Source organism: Toxorhynchites rutilus, chromosome 3, assembly GCF_029784135.1.
Source record: "Toxorhynchites rutilus septentrionalis strain SRP chromosome 3, ASM2978413v1, whole genome shotgun sequence".
In the NCBI taxonomy this organism is placed as follows: domain Eukaryota; kingdom Metazoa; phylum Arthropoda; class Insecta; order Diptera; family Culicidae; genus Toxorhynchites; species Toxorhynchites rutilus.
In genome coordinates this window covers 219,640,707-219,660,174 of record NC_073746.1, presented here as the reverse complement: position 1 = coordinate 219,660,174, position 19,468 = coordinate 219,640,707, and the positions used below count along the sequence as shown (strand labels likewise).

Sequence of the window (19,468 nt, the reverse complement as noted above, 5' to 3'; positions counted from 1 at the left end):
CGGTGTACACACAAAGAATGATCGTTACGGCAGCGGAGCGGGGATTTTTAAGCTGACTGGCTGGCTCGAGAATTACGCATGTGTGAGACTGCGACCAATGTTTCGTTCATTTTTTTTTCTTTTTCCTTTACAATCGTGCTTCATTGTATTTCGCTGCTGCTCTGGTTGACCGTTTTAGTCGGTACGATTTGAGGAGTACAAAATGGACCAATCAAAAATGGGCACATAGTGCATTTGGACAATGCTTGATATTTCACAATTATTCAATTATTTATCTCAAGAAAAATGAAATGTTATTCGTTATGATAGATGCGTAGATATATTTCCTATCAATTGATGCAAAAACCTTTGCGATCTATTGAGAAATGCTCGAGTTATAAGCGTTCCAAATCTTGCATTTTTTCCTACTTGTTCAGTGCCTAGATTTTCATTTCACCCCCTATATCTTCCGGTTAGACGTAGTCCTACGTCAAAAGAAACATATTTTTTTGTTTTATTTCCAATCGATTAATGCAAACATCTCTGCGATATATCAAGAATGGGCGTTCATTTCGTTCAATATTGTTCAATTGTTTCGTTCAATTGTTGTTCAATTGTTCATTTTTTAATTTTTTTTTATTCTTGATTTTATATTTCCTGTTAAAAAAAATAATTTAGGTATATAATAGTTCAGTTCAGAGCCACCATCCCCTGTATTTTATTCATATTTGAGTCACATATATTTTCACCGAAATAAAAGGAATGTCCGACACGTATCCTGTTCATACAGATACACTGCCGCCACAATTACCGCTTCGCTTCTTGTTCAAATATTTACGAAAATATCTGCCACAAAACTCTCCAACTCTAACCCCGGATGGGAGAGTTCGGATGAAAATACCTCATTTGCCGAAGCACCCGTGTGGCACCGATGTGGTTGTGACAGTAGTGGAAAATGCAATCCAGGCATATCGCATCCTTCGCACGAGGAGAGTGAGCGCCCCCGGTGAGTATCGCGCACACATCGAGAACGTCATTTCCACAACAATTCCACAATCCAATTCCATCTCTCCGGGCGAACAAGTTCCGATATGTAGGTATAAGGTTGTGAGAATCCTTGCAGCCTGCGGAAGCTCCGACCCGGCATGCGCTCATGCCGTACGAATGTGGGTCGAAGGATGCGATGTGATGTGATGTTTTGATTCTCCTCAAAATCATCTGCTCACGTTCTCCGAGCGACTCCAAACAAGACGACCGGATGCGAGAGTGGGTGGAATACTTTGTAGACTTTCTCCTGGAAAAGTGTGAAGGACGTGAAGTAATGCCCGAAAAAAGCGTTCGACCAATTAAGAGGGTGGTTTGTATAATAAGCGTGTTTTATTAGAATAATTGCTTGTCGAATGTCGATTTTTTGTTTACATGCAGGGAATTTTCGTCTGGTGGAGATGGGAAGAGACTTGGGAAAATATAATCTGGAGGGGTCGCATGGTGAGGGTGGGTGGAAACATGCTTTCACTGTGAGGTATATGTTTTCATACCGGTCACCTTCCAAATTAGCCCAGGTGATGACTGTCGAGGGAGTGGATTTTCGTCATACTCACAGGATGCATTTGTAGTTAAAATCGAGCACCTACAGCATGTATTCGTGGAAAGCAGAAGTCAACTGGGCCACTGAGAGCAAGAGAGCGTGAGAGGGATTTTTGTTGGTGCGCAGGTGCGCTGGAAAACGCATAGATGAGTGTAAGGAAAAATAGCAAGAGTTGGGAAAATTCTGAGGAGTATTGGCCTGTTTGTAGCAGTGCGCTTCAATCAGTTCGATTCAAACAATCGTGGCGTGTGCGTTGAGTTCTGTGCTTAACTATTAATTGTTCTCGACGCCGTGGGAGGTAAATGGAAACGACCGTTAGGGCCGTGAGAGCGATTGACTGACCCTGAAATGGTCCGAGATATGATTCGGTATCCCTCCAGGAGCAATGGTTAAATTTCTTCAATCTTAATTGGAATCGTACCGAGGAAAGTTCAAATGTCAAGTGAAGATGACTGGGAGCAAAACAAACGAGAATACACAGACATGCCCGAAGGACATTATTCTGAGAGTGTGTGTGGTTCGTGTGCATACCTGGCGTACGTAAATGCCGAGAATTACCTTATTCTATAGAGTGCATCGAAGCAGTGGCGGGGATGCCATACGGCACGAGGTAGTTTAACACGCTCACGCTTTGAGGAGTATTTGAGTGCGAGACTCGGGGCTCCATGTTTTGATCTCATAATACTTTGGGACGATTTACATAGCGGAAGAACCGAATCCTGCACTCGGAGCAGATCGAGTGGAGTGCAACTACTAGCACTTGAACTACGGTGGAAGTAGCAAAAAAAAGCTGAAATTGTTTTGTTATTCCAAATTGTTGATACTGTGCTTTCAGCGAAGTTTAGGGCCCGTGTCCTGTTTCATCCGTGCAAATTGATTAGAGCGGAGTTTGGTTCGGTTCGTGAAGTAAAAGTGGCGTTGTTTTCGTGGCTCGACCCCGAGAGTGTATGTTGTTTCTGTTGTGGGAAAAATCGATGTTGGTGAATAATTAATCAGGCTCACTGTGGGTTTCTCGCCTGTTCTTCTCGCTGTCATCCGAAACTCAGTCAGTGGAGGTTCAATTTCTCAGATAGCCGTTGTGTTTATTGTTTTACGTGCGTGGGACCCGAAACGCTTGATTCGTGCTGACGTCTGTAATTGATTAGAGACGGGAATGACCGTTTTCGCCACAGTGTTTTAAACTCGAGTGATTAACTAGTCGCGCATCCGTTTCGCATTGCTTAACAGGGCGTGTGGGGGCGTTCACTGATCGGGACAAAACGGTGCGTTCGAGGCGATCGTTTGGCGATTAGATATAGAAATTGTTCCAGCATACACTACCAAACGACTGAGAACTTAACGGCGACTGCAGGGCATTGCCAGGAGAAATCAAACGAGCGAAATAGAAGGGAAAATTAAATTTGGCGTTTGTTTGAATTCTTTTTTTTTTCTATGCTTTCGATCTGTTGGCAGCTTGTCTCGAAGCTGTTCATGGGATGAATAATAATGCTAAGACAGAAGTGAAAACAGTGCTTAGAAAATGAGATGCCGTCACACATTCCTATCGCGCCCGGCAGTGTTATTCAGAGACATAGAGATCTCGAAAAGTGATTCAATTATGCTGAAGATGCCTTTGAATAAATTACAATAAATTTTCCATTCAATCCGAACCAGCAACGCCTCATCGTCGTCGTCGTCGTTTTTGGTGCAAAAAATAAAACGGAGTATACAAAGCTCCTATATGTGAGCATATTATTCGCCAAAGGATAGTATCTCTGTGAATTCTAGCTCCCGATTGGAAGTGGATAAAACAAAAAAAAAACAAAATGTTTACGCTTATCCGTTTTCAATCTACAAAATTAATTTAATTCGTATTTTTCCAGATTGTGAAAAGTGTTACAAAACTATATGAACAAGTTGAATAAACAAACGTGGGTGGCATCGTTCGAAACGTTTATTAAACTATATAAAAAAGTGAGAACAGGACGGCAGGGAAAGGATCAATTTAATATAAATTGAAGAATGTATATGTGTTGATTTGGATATTCCAATCCTAAGTCAACATCAGATAAATAGGAACGTCTATATATAGACGAACGAAATAAATTGTGAGCTGGGGGAATGGAAAGCTAAAATGTCTCGTCGGCTAAAGTTTTCGGATTTAGAGAAGAGCAAAAGTGCGAGTGCGGGTGTGCGCGTTATACTTCAAGCATAGACACGTGGAGAGTCTCTATCGCTATACATATGGAGCTAAACTTTGCTGGAAGCAAATGAAGCGGAAAATGCTTGCTTTCCTATGCAAATGTGATAAGTGTGTTGTTTCGTTCGCAACGCCCAGCAAAAATATCAATAATAGATTCGCTGCGTTTGGAGAATACCAATTTTGCGGGGAATTGGATCATTCAGTGCATACCTAAGATAGTGAAAGCAGAATGGGCTGGACACCAACTGCCCATTAGTAAATGTAGCGAATATACGGCGGATTATACTAAAAGCGAGCCGCTTTTCCTCCAGCTTCCACTTCTAGCATATACATATGTGAAAGAAATTAAGCTCCCAGTGAGGGGGTGTTCACCGGGATCCAGTTAAATTCAGTGAGCCATAAAAACGGGGAGTGAGTGTAAGAGTGTACCTATTCGCATAAAGAACAGAAGAAGCAGTGGAAATTCCGAATGCTAAGTGGTGCACTAGAGCATTAGGGAAGCCGAGCGTGAAAAACAGCCACAAATAAGCGACGGCTCCGAGATTTTCAAAACACCCGAGGGGTGGCTGATATAGAAAACCAGATTTCTATTCTAGACTTCCTGAGAGTGGAATTGCAAAAGGGGGCGATAAATGGAAGAAACACAGGGGAGTGAAGAGTGACGAAAGTAAACAAAAAAAAAAAGATGTTTGTATACCTGAAAAAGCTGTGTGAAGTGGATTAAAAGTCTGAACGGTCGAGATTCTTCTTTTGATCATCTCAACAGTGAGTCCTTGGAAAACCATGCCCCCCTTACTGGGGTCTGTCTGTTGTGAAAATATATATTAGAGCACCGGCCAGATAGGTCTTCAAAGAAGGATATCCCTAGCGGAAGTGTATGTAAGCTCATATGCATGTACATAATGATAATTACACTATTGAGCGAGAGGGAAAATCGCACATCGTAGACAGAGTGAGATAAACTGTAAAACTGCCGTAAAAAGTCTACTGCTGCGTTGATTAACATTCTTTGATTCACTATAGTATCTTACAAAAACACAGTATTTTTAGTGTCTCAACGCTTGACAAAGAAAAAGCCGACTTAGTCGTTATATTTGGATATTCTGTCGCGTTACAGCGTAAACTTTAGAAGTAAAAATCAACCAGAAACATTGTACCATCAATTTATTAGGAATCCAAAGAATGTGAGTATACTTTATAGGTATGTTTTTCTTTCAAAAAATCAGAGTGAGAAAATATCCAAACGAACAAGGGTTTTATATTTGCAGCCCGAAAACACGAACTATCTGAAATGTATCGTTTGCCAAAGAAAAATGGCTCATTATAACATTTTAGTTGGTTTTAAATTTATCTCAACAACCATATTTCCAATAAAATCATGCACGGTCCAACATTTTTTCTTTACTGTTTTTTATTTTACTTCATTTTCTGTTGAGCATGAAATGCTCTAAGGCAAATATTATTTTGAAGACTCCTGATTTCAATCTTTCTTTTTAAATTTTTCATACATACATAATTACTTATATTCCCAGCCAATTTTCTGCTGTAATATCCTGTACAATCATGACTGACAAGTAAACTTTGCTCAATCTATTGTAGTAAAATTTGCATTCTAAAATAGAACTTTACTAGAATAGTTGTCATTGAACAGCCATTTAATGGAATAGGAATCAATCGAATGAACATTAGCTTTGACTTTCTTGAAACATCGTTAGTTTATTCGTTTTCGAAGAATTTTAGATGTATATTGTTAATGTCGCTATTAGTGGGCACCATTCTAAAATAAGGTGGTTTCAAAAGTCGACTTTGAAACCGTAGATCTATTATGTACCAGCAAATGGTACTTAAGTGCTGCTTCTGTGAAAAAACTTTTAAGCGGAACCTTAAGAAATCGTTTTTGTGGTTTCGGTGTTGAGGCCAAAGAGACTCTAGCTGCTTATATCATTTTTCGAATGCTAGAAGTTCCTGATATGTTTATTTTCTCTCACTTTTATGCTGATTTGACGAATATACTCAGTGTTGAAAATTTTTAACTTTCGAACCGAATAAAACAGCAAATGAAAAATACTTAAATGAAAAAAAGTCACAAGAGGGTTGTGTCCAAGACACAACCGCATAGTTGACGTAGGATTCCATTAAGCTATCTGTCGATTTTAGATATCTTTGAAGAATTACATCGTTAAACTCTTTGATAAGGGTCGATTTGTTTGGTTGTTGGGTATTGTTTGTTCACTCCACCAGTGTTTACCGAGTGATGATGACAGAAAGATGGTAAACAGTCGTTGGGTGGTGCGTATCACATAGAAGATGCCGAAGTGGAATAATATTTATATTATGAAAACCGTCCCTAGACGAGAGCCTTCTGTGTTATGTATGGATGAAATAAAGAAAAAATCGCACCAAAGTAATCTAAGATAATGATCAATACCGCACACAATTATAAATTTTTCTCATCAGTAAAAACATGTTACTTTAATATACAGAAAACATATTTGAAGTGGAAAAGGTAATTTTTGTTTTATAATTTTTAATTTCTGAGTATTCAACCCAATTCGAATTTTAATTGGAATAAAAACGCCTAATACTATATGTAGAGCATATTGGAAATCACTTTTTCGAATATTTTTTTACTTTTCCAATTTTTCTCGCCGTATGAACTTTCCTTGGGTGAAAATGAACACAACAAAACAGACAGCTTAAACCGAACGACAATATGAAAATTTGAAATGCCGATTTCTCCAGGCTGCTTGGTTAGTACTGTAATACAAAATAGGAGCTAGGGAAGTAGGTCAGAACCGAGCTAATAAACGCCGTCTAGTTAGGTAACCTATAAGAGTGTGTTTCCTTTACTAGCTAATATAGAAAGACTGAAATTGAGCCATCCTTGGGGGAGAATATAAAGAGTCCATGCGGGCAGCTGAACGTGACAGAGAGCTTAGTTTCAATACCAAATGTTTGTTTTTAGGTGAAAAATTTGGAAATTTTAGTACTAAAGGTTTCTAGAGTATTGAGGTGCTTTTTTGGAAAACTGAGATTACACACATATTTAAAATTCAGCATTGTACGTATTTCCATTATTCAGGTAAAAACTAGATATTTGGAAGGCTGTTAAGTACTTTTCATAGAAATCGGTGAATGGTTAAAAAATAATGTATTCTCAAAAATGGGTATATTCTATAATATCGGAAACCCCCAACGGTTGGACCACCTCAAAGTCGAGATTGGAGATCCTGTCTGAAATTTTTCGAGAAGGAGTAAATCAGAACAATTGTTTTTTCGGTGGATCTTTTTCATGGAAACGCTGCAACACACGAAGATGAAAGATTCTCAAATAGTACACTTTGAAGCGCTTCGGTAAAATGGGTACTTTCTGTGAAGTATTCAATTTATGAAACTCAAATTCATTTTAGCTGCTTTTAATGTTGTTTGGTAATGATTTTTTATCGTTTTCCCGCGCGTCCTATTTTAGGGGCTTGTACCTGTTCTTCAACTAGTGTTTTATATCAGTTCTAGATGAGTTCTAGTTTTTTTACAAAATTTAATTCTGTATCAGATATCAACAAACACCACGATGATAACCCATAGTTTTCATGCATAAATGCATTAATTTCACATTCCGAGACATACAAGCACAGGAGGATGGAAGACTCTACGGGTTAACCTGATTTAAATCATCTATGGTGACATGTGACCTCTCTTATATCATGTAATTTTAGTTTATTACCGGCAGGCTTTTTTTCAAACCTAAGGTATTTGCTGTTGTTTGTATTGTTGGTGGTGGAGGAATGTCAATGCTTAAAAATTATTTCTTCATGATTATCCATCTTCAGAAAAATCGAACAGTTTCCAAAACCTCAAAAGTTAAAACGAACAAAACAATGGCATTATAAACGAACAAAAATGCAACTTTCCGACAATATTAGCTAATTTAACCGATGTATAAAAACATTCTAAATTTCAAATGCAAAAATAAATGAAAAAACCTTCCGATGCGTCAAATGTATTAGCAATGATTTAGCAGATAAAAACAAAAAGTGGGTTATATCTATGATATAACCGCAAGGCGGACGTAGTACTGCCCTTGGCTTTCATCAATAAGAACACCAAAACACATTATCTCACATTATCATGCCGGGTGTTCGGGTTCGATTCCCGTTCTGGTCGGAGAGATTTTTCGTCAGAGAAATTCTCTTCGACTTGCACTGTGGTCACGCGTATTCTAGAGCTTGCCCCTCGGAATACATTCAAGGCGTGTGGTTTAAGAAATCTCAACTAAGTAATAATAAATGACGATAGTTAATGCATTCGTTGAGACGGCAAAAGTTCCGCAGGGAACGTTAACGCCATTCAAGAAGAAGAAGTACACCAAAAATTGATTTTTAGCTCATGTTATGTCATCCCGATTTATGATATTAAATGAGACATAACATAACAGAAAATGTCATGACTCACAAATACTGGTAAGCATTTGTATAATATACATGGTGCAGCAATATAAGAATCATACGAGCGAGCGAAACAAAAGACAAATAAGCTTTCCGCATACTGGCCACATACACGGCCCAAACCGCGATAGACATTGCTCTCCTTCATGCACTCCTTTTTTACTTTTAGAAAACACTTCCCAACTTCATTTTATAATCAGGTGCAATATGATCAAGTATTTGCTGAAAAACTGCTGAGGCATCATTAGCCATGTGGATAGCGTGGTCCTGTAGAATAGCTTTGTATTCCAGCCGGCCTTGGTGTCGATCCCCATTGTCGTCGTATGGACTTTTTTTTGGCACAATCCCAAAAAAAAGAAAAGAAAACAGAAAGAGATGTAGCACGCATACATACAAACCATTTGGAAGATTTTAAAACAGCTCATTATTTGCGCATTTGACTCTCTAGCGCTCTATATGGCATCATTTCTGCAAACATTACGTCTTAGATATTGGATGTCAAAAGGTGTGATGAGAAGTTTTTGTATCAATTCCTAGGATCGTTTGTAAGACACTTTTTGATAACTCCTCCTTTCTTTTGACTTTTTCTGTTAGTTCTTTGATACAGATTTTTTTGCTAAAAATAGAGATACACATATTTTTTTCGGAAAATTTTACAGAATTAAATGTGGCAACCCCCGACAGTTGGAATCATTGGTCGATAGCGGCATTCGCGAGCATTCGATAATAGAACTGGTGCTTTTGCATAAAATGCGGCTACGTTCAGTCCGGCGGCAGAAAAGAAATGGGATTGAGAGTAAAGAGCGTAGTGCTCGGCGAGCTAGCGAGACCATTCTCATGTCACTTCGCAATCACCATTGAATGGATTTCTTATTTTTCTTCTTGAATTAAAGAGACTTTAAACGTTTGCAGTTCATTTGTCTCTAGTCCTGAGAAGGGCCCTTGGGATAACTCAATCCAAAGATTTTCGTCATTGTCGTTCGACGCTCCTCAGTAAACCATGTCCGTTTCAGCAAACATCAAACCACGTCCTTGAAATGTATTTCCGAACGGGCACCAGTTTATATACAGATTTGAGATATTTCATCTTTTGATTAAAATGATTACAATCCATTCCGGTGTTACCGTCGAAATACGGAACAATTAGATGTCACCGTAGTAGAGTTTTGTTTGCTTTTTTTTCTCGTTTAAAATATGTTTTATTTGTGACTGGTTTGTATATATATATGTGATTGTAGTAAAAGTAAAAGTTGTCCCACAAAAAAAATAATGTGATTACTAACCCTAACCCACTATGCTCCGCTGACGAAGTAACGCTTGGGCGAGGTATAAATCCCGCCAAGCTGTCACTGTCACTGTCACGGTTGACAGTGACCGGAAACAGAAAGGATGGACGGAATAGAAGGAAGAGGAGGAAAAGGACGGAAAGGGAGAGAGGAAAGGAGTAGTTTAAAAGGAAAGCGGAAAGGATTGGCTCGGCCATTGATACCAGAGATCGAGAGTAATAAAGTTAGAAAAGTTTGAGACAAAGAGTTGCGAGAAGTGCGAATAGTGGTGTGAAAGGAAAAATAGTACGTTTGGTGTTGTGGAGAGAAGATAGCCAAGTACTTGTGCAACGCTCCGGTACACACTCCGTCGCTCTCAGGTGTGTCCCCGGAAAACCATCTCTGGCCACACTTGCACTGATCCTACCGCCAACGGTTCAGGCAGTGTGCAACTACACCATCGCAGAGGCCCGTGAGGCAACTTATATCCCACCATTTGGGGATAGTTTCATCCGTACGAGACCCCTTTACCCGACGGAGAAACCACCGGACGAAGACAAACCCGAAGAAGGACATTATCCAGAACACACCTGGCTCCACCAAACCCAACGATTGAAGGTACGCTACTGCTCCTCTCCTTCCCAACGACCAGCGACATACGAGCACCAGGAGCCTTACTAACCCCGTAAAAAATTAAAAAAAAAAACACTTTTACGTTAATGTCAATTCTATTTTTCTTATATAAAACCAGTACCTTCTACTTTGGTGATCTTTAAAAGTTCCCTCTACTAACGCGCGTCTGAAGCATGAGTCCTCCCGAGATCGGAAGCCGACCCTGAGAGGAAGAACAGGTGAGCGAGCTGGGCAAAGTAGCGAGCAAAAGGTTACTTTCACCGGTTAGCTGGAAAAGAATTATTAAAGCTCAAAGAGGAATCGATTTCTCCTCGGAAATACTAAGCACAAATAATACCCCCCTCCCCGCCAATTAGAATCATCGATCGATTGTAGGATTCATCAACAAATGATATTAAAACTTCTGCTTTCATCAAACAATATGGTTTCTTTGATATGGTGGAATATTCTCTGCACCAGATCAAACATTCTATTTTCTCCGCTATCGATGTATCGATCTATCCATAGCGAATTTCACCATTTGTAAACAATCTGTATCGAGTTGTCATCCACACTTCGTTTTTAGCTAAAGGTTTTGTTCGTTTCGATTGCAGAAAAGAAATGTAATTGGGAAACAGGAGCATAGTGTTTAAGCGAGCGATCGAGACCATCTTCCTATCACCAGTCTCAACTCAATGTATTTCCGAGCGGTCGCCAGCTTATATACAGATTTGTGTGATTTAAATAGCCTGTTTTCAAAGCACGCTATTGCTATTAAGCTATTGAAACAATTCTTCGAGTCAATAAGTAACAATCATATAAATCTTAGACATTTTATCTTTCGAATGAAGTGATTTTTATTTTATTTTTTTATATAAATCGTTTATTTTTACAGGCTCAGTTACATTAGTTTAAAGGAGCCGAATTTTTAAATATATGTTTTAAAACAATACATAAATAATTTTCCTAACACTATGGTTAGTAAGGTGGAAAACCGATTACTCACGGTTTACTCGAGTTTAGAGGGTGACATATTCTTTCAGGAATGGGATGGGATATGAGGGAATTATTACAATGTTGATGATCACACTCGATTCTTAAATCTATTCGTATATCTATTGTATATTTACATTTCAACTTATTTTGCTGTTTATACCAAGGGGGCCAATCGCTCGCAATGGATGAAAAGGAGGGTATAAGGACATAGGTACAATCACACACGAAGATCGATAGCTTTAAGGAAAACATATATTTGGGTCATATAATCAAGGTCTAACCGAGCCAACACATCTCTCACCGGCACAGAAGTGATTTTCATACCACTTCGTTCAGCCACCAAAGAACGTTTTCGCCGCGAAACGCTCTCGTTTTCGAAACTTTGAACTTAAACCTCGGTACACAAATGAAAGACGTAATCCTATGTCAAAAAGTTCGTTATAATCAGCGTTCGATTTTCCAACACCCAATTTCTCCACCTCTTTGTTTCCTGTACGAGGCTCAATCGAACGGGTTTTGCTCTGAATCACAATTTGTGTTTTTTTACCAAAGTAATACTGCTGAAAGGAATTGAAAACACCTTCCGCACATACTTGCTTTAAATCGAATTTATTGGCTAATAAAGTTAAATAAAACACACAAAAAACATGTTATCAGGGTTGTAAAACAAAAAATTGATGCCAAATTGCATGAAAAGTCGAGATCTATTGTTACCTCAAGAAAATTGATTGTAAAAAATTGACTTTTTGGTGCTTTTTCTGTCTCAACTAATCAACTAACTAACTAATCAACTAACAACTAACTTTTTCAAAAATTAATGCTTTATTCTGCAAAAATGGTTTCAAATTTAGTATTCAAAGTAACCACGAATCGATCCAATTTTTGACTTCATCAAAATTGGAGATGTGCTGGTCAACCAGGCCATGTTGCATCGATCGAAAAAGGTAGTAATCGGGCGGAGCAATGTCTGGAGAATATGGAGCCATTTCAGCGTTTCCAAGTATGTTTTGACCGGTTTCGCGACATGCAGCCGAGCATTGTTGTTCTGCAAAATTACTATATCGTGTCTTTGCTCGTATTGTGGCCGTTTTTCCTTCAGTGCACTCAAACGCATCAATTGTCGTCGGTAGAGGTCCCCCGCACTGGTTTCATTTGGTTTTAGCAGCTCATGGTACACCACACCCAGCTGGTCCCACCAAACTGACAGCACAACCTTCTGGCCGTAAATATTCTCCTAGGGGCCGACGCTGGGCTTAACGTGTAGATTATCAAAGTATCCAAGAGTCTGGCATAATTCTTAATTATACATAAGTTCACAAGCTCCAACAAACCGATCGAAATGTTGATTTCCACGAAAATATAAACGAAACAAATATACATACGGTTTGCAAGAGCCACTTTGCTGTGACAAATCAAATCGTACGCAGAGAGTGAGATGTCAAGACCAACAAACGCAATATGTCCGAAATATACTGCGTTGGACTGGTGTGGGTTTTTTCGCCAAGAAAATTGAGCTACGAAAGGATCAAGATTGCAAACACGAAAGTACCTGACAACCAATCGGCACAGTGTTTTGGAAAACCACAAATAAGTCTCATATTTATGTTTTCCTTATCGAGCTATGTAAATAGTGGAAATCTGTCTCCTAGCTTTCCAGTGATTGTTTTTGTTTGGAAGATTTACGGAATATCACCTTGCATGTACTGATTTGGGTGAGTGCTCAATCGGTAGATGAAAGTTTCATAAACTTGTTGCGGTGTTAGTTCGTGTCAGATGTAGTCTCTAACAGGAAGCCTATTTCAGTTGTTGACAATCAACGTTCGACGCTCCAAAGCTGTACCATACCCATATTTCATTTTGAAATTAAATTAATGAACGTCAATCCCAACACTCAACTAGATATGAAACAATCAAATGCAAACTAACTGTATTCATATCCAATATCCAACAAAGTTCATTCAAACAAATAATTTTGAGCATACCAATGGAGCCAAACATAACCCGTTTTGCGGTTTTCGCAGCGTATGTCAGTCAAATGAGACTTCCATAGTTGACTTATATTAAAAAGTAATGAGACAATGATATACCGGAATGAACATTAATTAGTTACAGCGTCAAATTATTCCGCGGTTTTCGTTGTATTTTCCGACAAATGTTATTTTGATTACTCGGAGCGTATCCCGGCGAATTCGAGCTGGTGAATGAGCGCAATATAATTCACTCCGTTCCGATATTGGAACGCCATCTAGTAAATCAGCACAGAAGGCCTCATTAGTGTCAAGATTTCCCGACATTTTGATTTATGAATGGTGCAGACTTTAAACAGTCTCGCTCCGCTCCGCTGGGGTAGACTTTACAACAATTACTCCAACACATTTCCGCCGGAGTGTTTGTTTCGTTATCGTGATCTTTGCTTTCGGAGGTAAGCAGGCACGTACGAACGAACACGGTTTGGTCCTACTTGAGCCCGAGCATGGATAGGTGCTGGGTCCCCCAAAAGAAGAGGAGTCCATCTTGAGCGTTCGAGTGCTGAAAGTCAAGAACACTTGAATAAAAACCACTGGAGAAACTTAACGTTACGCAATGCCAATCTTGGGCAGGGAATGCGTGGACAAACGAAAACCCCACCTTCAAGCCCCGAAGAGTGGGGTGGCGTGGGACTCGCAAGAGGGAAGCCACGTTCAGTTTCCTTTGAATCATTATCCGAGGGTAGACATCAACAGCAGAATAGGCAGCTACTCTGGCCTCCTATAGAAACATCATAAGAAGCGGGACGCTTGTGGAGCTTTTGTAAAACGTTATAATTAACGAAACTCTCGCCTTTCTTTTCATGACAGTCAGTCGGGCCAATGAGAGATTGCTGTTCTGTATTATGTTTTGGAGCATCGTTCGCATTGGACAAGGTCGGATTCGTTTCTTTTTCCCCCGCGAGCCACCCGAGCTTATGGAAAAGATCACACGGTAATTAATTTCGAATCGGTCTGCTCTGCATTTTAAATAGAGTTTTTCTATGCGAAAAAAAATCATGCTTTAGTATCGTGTATCGGACAATGTTGTATAATGCTTGTATTAAATGAAAAAAAAGAAATGTACTTGGAGAATTCTGTCGAGTGAGTTCACATTATATATGGCTCAGAGTGGTTAATGAAACTTATGTCATGACGAGAGCTTTGAGTTCACTTTTTTCAGGTTGAGTAACTTTTGAGGTTGTTTCTCACTTGTTTATTTATTATCTTTATTAAATTATGATGTTGCCAACAAATATAATCTTATTTCAAACAGTTTGAAATATCAAACTTCAATTCTCATTCCTATTGTATTGTGATCAGGTATTTCAAAAGTAGAATCATTAGATTATAATTGAATCCATGACAACGCTGTTGGGCTCTGTTACAATAAATTCGGCACCGTTACAGCTGAATTGCCAAATGCCTAATAAAAATAAACAGATGGGATAAAAAAACGTTGTTCGGTTGACCGCATACTATTTTATTTTGATACTGACTACCGTGAATGAGCCCTCCGAATAAAACAATTGGATGTACTAAATAAACTTCATCAATGTTACTGTGATGTGCATCTAACGTTAAACAGCGTTTCCAACAATTACATTTACTTCCGCTCTGTTTTCTCCACAATGAGGAACTCCAAGAGTACTCACTTGGGCGCAAATTCCTCCCCACTTTCTCGTGCCGCATAAATGGTTGACAGCCAATTTTGACAATTGTGCCAGAATGAATCCAGGCAATCAGTAATTGGATTATCTTCGCACAGATTTAATCAAGTGAACGTGCAATGGAAGCATTTCTCTCCATGGTTTTCCTCCATGGTTCTAATCAACTGGCGGAGATAAAATGAACACAATTTTACTTCTCTGCCTCATTGACATCTCTGCTTTGGTGGGGTTGACAGAAGTAACTACGAAAATTGCTTCGCTTACAATTAAGACTCTGTTTTGTGGCAGTTTATGTTTGCGGGGGAAAGAAACAGTTCTGTCAGGTAAATTATTCTTCTACATTACTGCTGATGGGTTGTTGTTGGGTTTTATTGTATTTAATTTTTGTAAGTGTGAAGTCATCTCCATCTGTAAGCTGCTCTCATTCTATTTATTTCCCATGTATTGCTATTCTTATCCACTGTAATGCGATTTTGCCAAAAATCGATTATATTATGTTTTAATGTAATCTGCTCATTTTTATTTAACTTTCTTCACAGCATGTATTTCAACTTCTCTCTATGGCGTTGCTATTGCAACATGAAGTTTTTTTTAACAAACTAGTTTTATAATCAGTAAACAATTAATCGTGTAGCAAAATAGGGATCTGGCTAAGTTCTCATCAGATTTTCGTATCCAATATTTCGTCGTAAGGCTGCACCTCCGATTTCTATATAGGGAGGCCACTCCACTTAGTTGAAAATGAGACATGTTTAAGAGATTTCAAATACATACTACGCAGCATTGTGTTACCGATCTATTAATTATTGTCGGTCACGATGAGTTTAGTATGTAAGTCATGTTTTGTTTGTTTTGGACTGGTGGAAATGTCGATAAATGTAGAGTCTTTTGAGAACAATAATTGTATTCTACTAAACCTACGTGAGTCCGACAACGATGAGCTGTGAGATCTAAGCTGTCAGGAAACGAAAAAAGACGACGAGGGAGGAAAGATTGAGTTGGCCCGGCCATTCCTTCTGGAGCCAGCAAGCGAACCAAGTCAACTAAGGTAGAGCTAAAGCAAAGTTGGAAAGAAAGCTGAAGTCTAAATTTATAGAAGAAGAGAAGAGAGTGATAGAAAAGTGAATAGAAGTAAAAGCGAATACGGTGGAGTGCAGTCAAGCGTAACGAGAAGAGATTTCTCCCACCTCGTGCTCAGAATTGTCCAAGGATAAACGTTCCGATTTAGGTCAAATATGGATTGTTTTGTTGTTTAATTTCTGCCATTTTGAAGGTAGCTTCATAATGCCCCCCCCCCCTATAGAAGACTTGGTCCTTATTGATGACAAACTCTAGTAATCGGTTTTCACTATCTTCTCTTGATCCCAGTTTCTTCTCACGCAGGAAATTTTACAATGCGAGAAAAACGTGGTAATCGCTTAGTGCCAGGTCCGGACTATATGGTGGATGCATTAAAACTCCTCAATCAAGCACCCGGAGTTTCTGGCGAGTCACACGTGTTTGCCCTTGCGTTGTCCTGATGAAACACAACACCTCTTCTGTTAACCAATTCTGGCCGTTTCTGGTCAATCGCTAGCTTCTAGCGGTCCAGTGGTTGACAGTAGAAATCTGAATTTAGTATTGAGCCGTACGGAAACTACTCATAATAAATTATTCCCTTCAAGTCCCACCAAATACACAGTTGAAACTTCGTGGCCGTGACCACGATCGGTTTTGCGCAATATTGTCGTGTGTAACCCATTTCCCATCGTCAGTAACCATCCGTTTGAGCAATAGGTCGTTTTCATTCCGTTTGATTAAGGCTTCGCAGATGGAAATTCGATCCATTATGTTTTTTTGTGTTAATTTAACTATTTTTTTTAAATTAATTTTCGTGCGAGTTGCATCTTTAACATTTTTTTAAACGGAATCGACGTAATCAAATTTTCACGTAATTAGTTGTTACAGTATCGGCACCATAAACGCTATTTACAATATCAGCGACCTGGATTGCATTTTCACCTTTATCAATGAAAAACTGGAAATTGTTAACACCCTGTTACTCGAAAATGAATGGAACAAACGAATAACAACAAAAGATTTTTCCTCACAGTCCGTCCAGACAGTCCTCAGAATGCAAGGCGGTGCAGATTTGTAACAAGTTTTTTGCACTTAGTTGAACTCTCACTCCTTGTATTCACATGCGCTCTAGCAAATGAGCACGCTCCGAAACACAGATAAAATGTTTCGTTGTCAGCACCGTTTTTGCGACGTGTTTTGTACCGTATTTTTTATACTTGTTTTACACCACGCTTGAATCTGGTTTGCTTTCTCTGTTGAGTTTTTTTTTTCTTCACACAACTGTATACGGTTGGTATAGATGCAGCGCTGTTGTTTTTATACTTTGCATAGAACGTGCGAAGACAAAACGGGCACTAGAATTTGATGAGTGTGTATAAAATGAGGCGCACTTCACACAAGTGAGAAGCGATGTTTAGTATCTGAATGCTGCGCCGTGTTCATTCGACGCTCTCGTGTTTATGAGTTTGGTTCACTTCGTGACAAGAGAGTCTATACGTCGGCGCGCTGATGAAAATTAAACTCAAATGCAGCGCTGCGTATGTTTTCTGAAGACTGATGATAGATTACGTGGATTTGCAATATATATATATATATATATATATATATATATATATATATATATATATATATATATATATATATATATATATATATATATATATATATATATATGTGTGAGCGGAAGAAGTGTCAAACGATCAGTGTGTTTTACATTTCCCTCTGGAGTTATTGCATCCCCCAAGTGTACGTACTTCTCTAACCACAAATTTGCTTGAACCAATACACTTCACGCACTCAGTTTTAATTCAGATATGCACGTTGAACGCATATTGTTGAACCGATCGACGTTATCGCAGTGAATGGCTATCAACATTTTGCCTTATCATCAAAGGGTATGCGTACAAGCTCAGTGAGCTGACGACATGAAGAGATATCTTCCAATGCAGTTCTGAATAACCGAGCTAAAGCGTTGTATGTGTACCCGCTTTTGTAGTCCGTGTTACGATAGTGTAATAATGCATGGGGGTAAATAAGTACTGCCGACTTGCATGTATCTGCAATGCCGATTTCCCCAACTTCTTGGTTTCATAATCTGTGATGGGGAAACACATTTTGGTTTGCAAAAATGAAAGCGAGTACACAAGTTTCCACATCTTGCACCTATTTTGCAATTCCCAGGCTCCATCGTTTGAAAATCTGAGTCAGCGAAACACAGTTTCAGTCGTTGCGCAACCACAACTGAATAGATTTCCGAGCGGGCACCCGCTTATATACAGATTCGTGTGATTTCAATAGACTATTTTGAAAGCAATTTGAAAGCTATTGAAACAAGTTTTTGGTACAATAATGCTTCTCACTTATTGTACCAAAAACTTGTTTCAATAGCTTTCAAATAACGCGTAGACATTTTACATTCCGAATGAAGTGTTTATCATACCATTTCGTTCAGTTGTTTGGGAGGTATTATCGCTCAAAATATTGTTGGTCCAGAGTAACGCTATCGTTCTCGTTTTTTTTCTCTTACACCCCAGTATAAAATTGAAAGGCGTAGTCCTATGTCAAAAAAAACTATTTTTGGTTTTTACACCCACAAAGTTTCACTGTAATCTGAGATGGTGCTGTTATGAAATAAATAGTGATTGTGTGGAATCTTCTTAAATTAATCAATAATTAAATTGTTAAATTAAATTAAATAAATAAATACAGAGGAAAATTTCAACAACATCGGTGGTTTGACGATTCTTCAGTCGAAGATCTACGAAATATGAATGAATATGATCAAGACGCCATGACATACGGAAAACATACGAACATCCATAGTTATCTGTTGTATTTACTTGCGACGAAGAACATAATTCATAAAGCATTGAATATATTTAACATATTTTTCGCTCAAACTCATTCAATTCAATTCACCTCACTATTTTTAATGCACCGCGAATATAGGATGCAATACAATTTCTGAAAGAAACGGAAGCGAACAAAATTATTCAAAGCAAAGGATCAATTTTGGGCGGGATGAAGTGCGTCGGGGTAGATAGTATATGAATAGATTAGAAGAGGTATGCCTATCAGACTCCGATTGACAATTTAATGAATAAACAATACGGGCACTTTTTCGAAACTGATTTTATGATTGTTACAAAATTTTATAAAATGAAGTTGGATCGTAATAGTATGCGTGGAAAGTGTTTTCTAAGAGTAAAAAGGAAAGCATAAACGTGAATCTGTATCCTTTTCGGCGGAGCCGTGTATGTGTCAAAGTATGAGGAAATGGTTGATGTGTGGTTATTTGCAATGTGTCTCTTGTTACGCTCTCTCATATTGCTCTTATATCGCTATGGAATATATATATTATACAAATGCTGTACTAGTATGGGAGGGCAGCTCATTTTTTTTGTTATTTAATGCTATGCTATTTGCTCATTTAATGTTATAAATCAGGATGTCAAAACATGTACTACAAATTAATTTTAGGTGTAATCTCAAAATTGGTGAGTAAATACATGCATAGACTTATTTAAGAAGAAACTACACTCTGTCTATCTTCTATGCTGCCCATGATTGCATAGGAGACGTAATCGACAACACCAGTTGGTGTTGGGAAAACGCATTTTTGTTGCTTTTTGGCCTACAAGCATAACCATGCAAAATTTCCGATGA

The 19,468-nt window shown here is 38.6% G+C and overlaps 1 protein-coding gene across 10 annotated transcripts in view; it reads left to right on the top strand.

The window, feature by feature from the left end:
- Positions 1 to 1,759: 1,759 nt before the first annotated feature.
- Positions 1,760 to 19,468, top strand: part of LOC129780382 (zwei Ig domain protein zig-8-like) — a 763,625-nt gene continuing 745,916 nt past the window's right edge. For 3 of the 10 annotated variants that reach the window (XM_055788580.1, XM_055788579.1, XM_055788588.1), the window contains exons 1-2: positions 1,872 to 2,177; positions 3,430 to 4,933. The gene's annotated coding sequence lies outside the window, so the exon portion shown is untranslated. The other 7 variants (XM_055788587.1, XM_055788586.1, XM_055788581.1 and 4 more) reach the window with 6 other exon arrangements.